Genomic DNA, 7,902 nt, shown 5'->3' with positions numbered 1-7,902 from the left:
TTAAAAGAAACGGTAAGTAGTTATTAAGTAAAATTTGCAAATATTTGACTATTTTTGCTTGATTTTTAAGAGGTATGGCATGACATACGTCTACGAAAGTGGTGAATTATATAAGACTACGAATTATTTAGAAATAGTGGTGAATAAAAATCTACTAAATTGAATTTATTAAACCAAGAATCACAATTGATAAACTGCCACTTTAAAATGTATATTTGCTGTCCGGAGAAAGTAGGCATCTCTGGACATTCTTTGTGATTGGAAACTTTTTTCAGCATTTTCATTTATCTGGGTGAATTAAAAGATTCTCAGATACCATAATGATTTAGTTATTTCTGATTAGATCTAGAATTATAAGGAGCAAGTTCTTTTTGATCTATCAAAGACTTTTTTAAATGCCCTATGAATGAGAAACCATTTAATTTCGATAATATATTATACCACTTTTTGTATAACTTCAATATATAAATTCAAGACAAACCAGGTTAAACCACTAACTTAGCTTACACTGGAGGAAATTTTCTCAAATGATGTGGGATGTTGGCATCCTTATCTATGGTATCGTTTAATTATTTAAAGATTGTGGTGGCCAAATATTAAATCAAATGTTAAAACAAAAATTCAACTATTAAATATTTAGGGAAAAATCTCAGACTGAAAGTAGAAGTTTTCAACTTTGTAAATCAAAGTATTTCTCATTTTAGATCATTAATCTAAATTTTTACATTATTCACAGTAACAGTAGTAGTGTTTTCACTTTGTTAACAGTAGTAAAGATAATTAATAATTGAAAATATCTTGAGCTACCACTTTTTGGGGGGGGGGGGAGGGGAGGAAATGACTGAAGGATAGTAGAATTTAAACTCTTCAGTTCTAAACATCCATATAAAAACAAAACATAACTTTTCTTCAATTTAATTTTTTTCAAACGTGCATTGTTTACAAAATGCGAAGAACTATCGCCATCGCTTTCCTCGTCATTAGCATTTCTTTTAAAGAATTACTTTACATTTTCTGCTATATCTGTCGTATCTGTATCCTTTGCAACATCTGGCCTTGGGGCGTGGAGTGCAGCCACAACCGTAAATAGTGCACAATCTTCTGGGATAGCCATATGGTGTGGCGACTACTTGCCTCTCGTATCTTCGCAAAGCCTCTCTTCTGCCATAATCATGAGGATGTTGTAAAATATTGCCTAGTGCATTTGAAATAGATTTGCAGTGAATCTCATAGGGCAAGACGATGCTGAGAAGAAAAATAATTGCAATCAAACAGACTTTTTTCATCATTTCCTAAAGTAAACAAAAAGTTAATTAATGTAAAAGTAGTTATTAAATTGTATGCATGAACAGTGTGCTGAAAGAAAAAAAAAGAAAAGAAATAGCGAATTTTTGATCTAATGGTCGGAATTTCAAGTTCCAAGGCTGCAAACTACTACGCATTTTGCAAGCATTTTATGTCTTTTGCTAAATGGTACAGTGTAGAATGATATGGTGAAAAGGCCTTATTTAATAACAATCAAATTTAAGAACGTAAGCAATAAAAACCAATACATATGATGGTGTGACACTTGTTAGACAACCCTATCAACCTTCCATTTCAACCCGTTGTCTGCCACAGAAGTTGTACATAATCATAAATATTGTGCATGATCACAGTGCCCTCAGTTGGTCAAGCGCAGATACATAATAATGTCTAAACACTGTTTGGTGTTTACTGTTTTGACATTGAGGTAGGTCCATTTCTGTACTTGTTCTTTGGAACAGAATTTATTTAATTAGCGCAAGCGGTTTTTTTTTTAAAGTAGGCGACCCGAGACAATGGAACTAGGAAAAATTGGGCTTGGAGTATAGTACAAAATGCAACATGTGCAGAGGTGCCACATATCTGACAAGCTCAAGCAAGAAGAAGAAGAAGAAGAAGAAGAAGAAGCGGTATTTTTAGGTTTGAAATCAGATTTAAAAACATACTTTAACTAAATAAACCTACCTCTTTTTTGGCAGATTTTGATTTTTGACCGTAGAATAATTGGAACATATTGTCGAATTAGTTTGTACAGGAGAGTGGTTGAAAGCCTGGTTCCCTCAATGTTAGTCTCCCTTTTTGCGAATTTCGCCATATCAAAGAAGTTTCTATATTTTACTAATTCCCTACTCTTTTTTTTTATTCAACAGGTTTCCTTCAAATGTCATATTTTCCATTTAAAATTATGCAGATTAAATTAATGTAAAATTTTATATTTTACTATTCAAAATTTTTCAACTGTAAGCAAATTAACAACACAAAAACAATACAAAAAATAGTTGTTGTTGTTGACGTATGCCTGTTTAGACAGAGGGGGTGCGATTGTTCTTGTTTTCCGGTGGCGCCATCTATGGCCAAGAATTCGACTTCTGCCACACGATACGTCACACCCGTTGATAGGGCGGACCCATTCATTCATCCACAGATCGTAATTTTGACCTGAATCAGAGAACGATCGATCTCCAATGCAGTACCCCCAGAGTTTTTGATTTCTTATGGGAACATGGCAAAGGTGTACAATAGCCTATGAAAAAATATTTCTTCATAAACTGTAGCACATCTTAGTTTTATGGTAAAAATTTGCGATATAAAAAAATGCCATAGGATATTCCTATGGGGTTTTGCCTATGGTAAAATTTTGCCATATACGTATGGCAAAATCTTTCCATACATGTATGGCAAACCTATGGCAAATTATCCTAAGGGTACCCCCAGAGGTACTGATTTGTTATGGGAATATGGAGGACTTTTGCGACTCGATCGACAGATTTAACGTGCATCCGCCTGTTTACTTCACGGGAAGTCTTCGTCCAGTGGGGTTCGAACCCACTAACTCTCGGACATGGATTCAGCGCCCTTCCGACCAGGCTATCCCAGCGTACAAAAAATAGTGATTATAAGAAATAGTTTTTAACACGGAATTATCTTCAAATAAACAAACTTTATGATTGAGTAAAAATATTTTTTGACAGATTTGCTTTATGAGAACGGTAGATGGCGAATTAAACAAAAATAAACAGCAAAAGGCTAAAATTTCGGCCTCTTTCCTTCATAAACTTTTAAGACAGTATTCTCCAGATTGCCGGTATGTTTATTTTATTTTATAACCATCGTTGAACAGCCGTCCCAATATTTTGAGTTTCCACTATCAATGTTCAACTTCGTCGAAACCTTGCAATTCAGAACCCAATCCAAATGACAAGAGAACTCCTAGATCAAGTATTAGGAGAATTCTGCATTCGTGGAGGACTTTTTGATGGAACTATCCCGCAATTGCGTTACATGGAGAGGAAAATTACGAAAACCTAATCATGGTTAGTCTGGCGGCAAAGGAACTTTAACCCATGTTCCGTCTACCACTGAGGATATTTTACGTCAGCATTGTGGTGCCTTGCATTATTGCATGAACATATTGGTTTCAAATGCGGCATGGTATTTGAACAAAAAATTTTTTAAAGCTCTACTTTTATATTTGGAGGTTTAAGAGGGCAGAGAATTCACAAAGATTACATTCTTTACAAAACAACATACAAAAATGGTGACACTCGTATTATAAATTACCCATTTTTGTCTCTTATTCTTTACCGCTATTAAGTTTTCCTATGTCAACACCCAGATTAAGTTTTCTGTGATATACTGCAATTAGAAATAAATAGAATATTTATCCGACCGTAGGTGATTATACTGTAAATATCATTAGTGATACTGTAAATATACTGTAAATATATTTTCTCCTTTGAGCTGGGCACCTGGGCCGCGCAGAGGCCCCTATCCCATCCATCATGTTTGCTTTGACAGCTGTTGTAGAAATTTTTAAGGTCTATGTGGTGGCTGGTTAGCGATACTGTAAATATTAAACTGAACTGAACTGTATAAAATATCAGGACCCCAGAGGCCGCTTGTGGCCCGTTTCCCATACATCTTGAGCTTAATATGTGTGGTGCTTCGATGAGGTTGAGGAATGCAAATGAAGTAAAGGGGTATTCATGTGGATCATTGAGGTTCTGACTATGCAATTATATGCAGTAGGGTGATAAGACTATATTGTAAAATTATGAACTTGAGATACGCTGGTATTGTGAAAATGAGGTTATGTATATGCTAGTGATGTCGGGAATATGTTGCATCACTGCAATAGTGTGCTGTTATTAGTCTGATGTCTTCAGTCAAATTTTAAAATAGGAATATTTCATTGAAATATACTGTAAATATCATCACATTACAAATGGCATATTACACAGTAAATATCATCGAGAGTGGAAATCCATTAAGATAAAAAAGTTAAATTTCTTATATAGTTTTTAAATTTTACATTAAGTTTAGATCAAAAAACAGTAGGTATTATTGTCATGAGAAAACGTCATATTTTCAGGAAAAATAATTGGATGATAATCTGCATCTTGCCAAAATATTTGATCTGTTTTATTGACACAAACTGTAGGGAAGAATTTTGTCTCGTGGTAAACAACGAAATTTTTCTTAAGGATTGGTTTTCTAAAATAATTAATTTAAAAAATCTTCTTTTTATTATATTCATTTAGTTATTATATTAAGAAAAAATTTGTAAAATTAATCATTCACAATTTTTTATTTTATTTTTAAGTGCAGCATGTTGATTACCGATGGAATTTTATTATTTTTACAGAAGTTTAAAAGTAGAACTTCCAATATTCTATTAATGCCTTTGCTTTTAACCCTTTGCCCTCCGATGATTTATCTTAGAAGACATCAAAAGACACCAATGTAAAATTAAAAATTTCTATACCTTAATAATTACTAACCAGATTATTTCAAGAATTTTAAAAATTGCATAAAAAAAGACTGTATTATGTGTTTTAAATGTAGTAGTGCTTAAATTAGTTCAAGCACCATTTTAAAATACTCGAAGTGCAGAAAGGTTAAGCTGACATATTATTAAATTTGTTAATAAAATATTTTTTTCTATTAAAAAATATTAAAAATACTTACTGAAGGTAGTAATTTGTCTTCTAAACAGTATTTTTTAAATATAGTTGGAATATAATAATTATAAACCAGCGAGTATTAATTGTAAACAAATATCAGTCAACTCAGAAGTTGCACATTCACTTAATATTCAAAGCAACTGTATAAAAATAATTTAAAAGCTTTGTGGAAGAGCCAGGCAAGTGACATTTTCAGAGATACTATAATCAGGACAATAAAAAAAAGAGATTTCCGAACTATTTTATTAAAGTCTTATTAAAAGACGAGGATAATATATCTTTTTCGTATTTTATTTGTAACAGCCTAACTTGCAGTAAAAATCAAGCAAACATATTCAAAATTAATATGGATCAGTTATGTTGAAATTAAAGTGAAAGTAAAAACAGTTCTGTTACATTAAACATGCCCATATTGATGCAATCACTTTCTTTTATTTTCTCTGATTCATAAAGATCCTTAAAAGTAGCATTTACTTTATTTTATTACTTCTTCCACTAAACTTTTCAAAAAAGCAAAGTTTGTGTAGTTTTGTCAGCACTTAAAAATTTTATCACGCGATTATTAGGTCTTACATACTTTTTTTTAATTGTTTATGCAACATAAATATCTATGTAACGTAAAGGCGGGTTAATTCCATCAAAAAATCCTCGACGAAGGCAAATTTCTCCCAATACTTGATAAAGGAGTTCCCTTGTCTTCTGAATCGGGTTCGAAGTTTCAAGGAACATAGTTGAGCATTAGTAGTCATAAACCCAAAACATTGGGTCGGCTTTTCAACGACGGTTATAAAATAAAGTACTTGATCTTGCCTTATTTAGATGTGCTGATTTTAGATCTGAAATCAGTTCTTCTCCTGAAGCTATAGATTTAAAAGTGTTATATATAAAAAGGGTCTGCGTAAATGTCGTGAAAAACTTCTAGGTCATTTCTGGTACATCATCAGGATTAAAATTCCATAGGAACTTGTTCCCAGAAATGTCGTCGCAAGCGGCTAGGGGCGCTTTCATATTATGATCTATTCAAATGGACACGAAGAAACTGTTACTAATAGGGAAGTGCTCCTCGCGGTGTACGAGGACATTTCCGTAAATGGGCTCCTATGTCTTTTTTATAATGATAAAGTGTCCAAACTCCTCTAAAAGTTTGGCACTCCCTCTGCTGCATGTAACATTTTTAAACTTGCACATTTCGACAAAAAAATAGACCAAAACTGTTGCTTTAAAAGTAACTGTTGCTTGGATAGGGAAACCAATAGCATATTTAAAATCAGCGAAGAGAAAACTATTCGGGATCCTTAAAAAAAATCAAGCAACAGAAAACAAACAGTAATGTTATTTATCTAATATTAAGTGTTATTTATTCCACTGCGTATACTTTGTACTTGATATATCTGAGACTATGTGTACTTAATATTTCTAAGTACTTAGCACTCGAAATAAATAAATATTGATGATAACAAATACATTTTGTATCAATTCATTTTAAGCATCTAAAATGTAAAACCACCAAAACAAATAAAAAATAGCTTTTAAATCTTAGGAATTTCTCATCTAGATGGTAGCCGCATTTTAAATTTTGTATCGAAGCCTAGGTAGGTAATTACTTTATTTACGTCACACTAGAGTTGCACAATGGTGATTGGTTACAGTCTGGGAAAGAAATATACAATTTTTGAATAAAATTAAACGTAATTATAAAATTGTTGTTTTAAAATTTTAAAAATATTCGTTAAAAACTGCGCAAGATATATGTAGTTAAACTAGTTCTTTTAAACTGCGCAAGCAAAAAAATTTCAAAACATTTTCTCATAATTTTGTAGAGATTCGTATTTGGCAACTTCCGATAAATGCTTTAGTTGAATATCTTAAAAATTTAAAAAATTTCAAACACTTTTCTAAGTAGTTTTTATACTTTTCAAAGAAAGCTCAAAACAACAAATGGTTTATCCACAGATATTATCTTGTACTATTAAACCAGATTTATTGAAATTCTCGATTATTGTAAAGAATTATGATTTGCTTTTAAATTTTGTCTTATGATACAAAATAAAATTTGTGAATAATGCTTTTAGCTTTCTTTTGAAAAGTTCAAAAATTACTTAGAAAATTGTTCGAAACTTTTTAAATTTTTAAGAAATTCAAACCAACTTTTTTTTTATTAGTTGCCAAATACGATTCACTACAAAATTTTGAAAAAGTTTTTAACACTTCTTCAGTGCATGCTCAGTATAAAAGAACTAGCTTAAATACTCATAACTTACGCAGTTTTTAACGAATTTTTTGAAAATTTGCAATTAATCTTAAATTCTTCCAAAAAGTTTGTTTGATTCAATTGAATATCTATAAAATTATTACAAAAAAGCGTAAGGTGAAAAAATTATTATAAAGAGAGAGAGAGAGAGAGATTAGTTTAATATTTTGTCAACACTGTTATGAAGTTTTGAAAATGTTTGAAATGAAATGTTTAAAATGAAAGTAATTACCTTCGAATTTATGACGAATCTTTCTTGAATGTCGGAATGAGTAGTCTGAAACCTTCGCTTTGAGTTAGGGTGATATTTATTCAGGTTAACTCTTCCTCTGACTTAGATAGTAATTATTTCAAGCTTCAAAACACTGGGGCAAAACCGGAAAATCCTTTCAATATTCAGTAAACGCTTTCATTCTAAAACTACTCCTCTGTTATCTTATTATTTTTACTAAGCTTTCATTAATTCATTTTCATGCTCGTAACAAAAATTTTTCTTGCAGTCGAAATTGCAATCTCTTTCTGATTAGAATATTAAAATATTAATTGTAGCTCCATGACCTTGTCAGCTTCAGAAATTTAATGGGGGATTCCATCAGAAATTATTTTATAATTTATAAAAAACCGGTGTCCTAAGCCGACCCAATTCAGAGATTACGACTATCA

The 7,902-nt window shown here is 31.6% G+C and overlaps 1 long non-coding RNA gene across 1 annotated transcript; it reads right to left on the bottom strand.

Moving 5' to 3' along the window:
• Nucleotides 1-899: 899 nt before the first annotated feature.
• On the bottom strand, nt 900-7,661 carry LOC147809508 (uncharacterized). The gene is made up of 2 exons (XR_015433787.1): nt 7,472-7,661; nt 900-1,292 (listed from the first exon to the last, which is right to left on the bottom strand). It is a non-coding gene; the product is annotated as an uncharacterized LOC147809508 (long non-coding RNA).
• Nucleotides 7,662-7,902: the final 241 nt, after the last annotated feature.

Source organism: Parasteatoda tepidariorum, chromosome 5, assembly GCF_982258835.1.
Source record: "Parasteatoda tepidariorum strain Cologne lab strain chromosome 5, Ptep-v5.0, whole genome shotgun sequence".
NCBI classification, from domain to species: domain Eukaryota; kingdom Metazoa; phylum Arthropoda; class Arachnida; order Araneae; family Theridiidae; genus Parasteatoda; species Parasteatoda tepidariorum.
The sequence above is the reverse complement of the archived record's forward strand: the minus strand, read 5'-3'. Positions and strand labels throughout refer to the sequence as shown.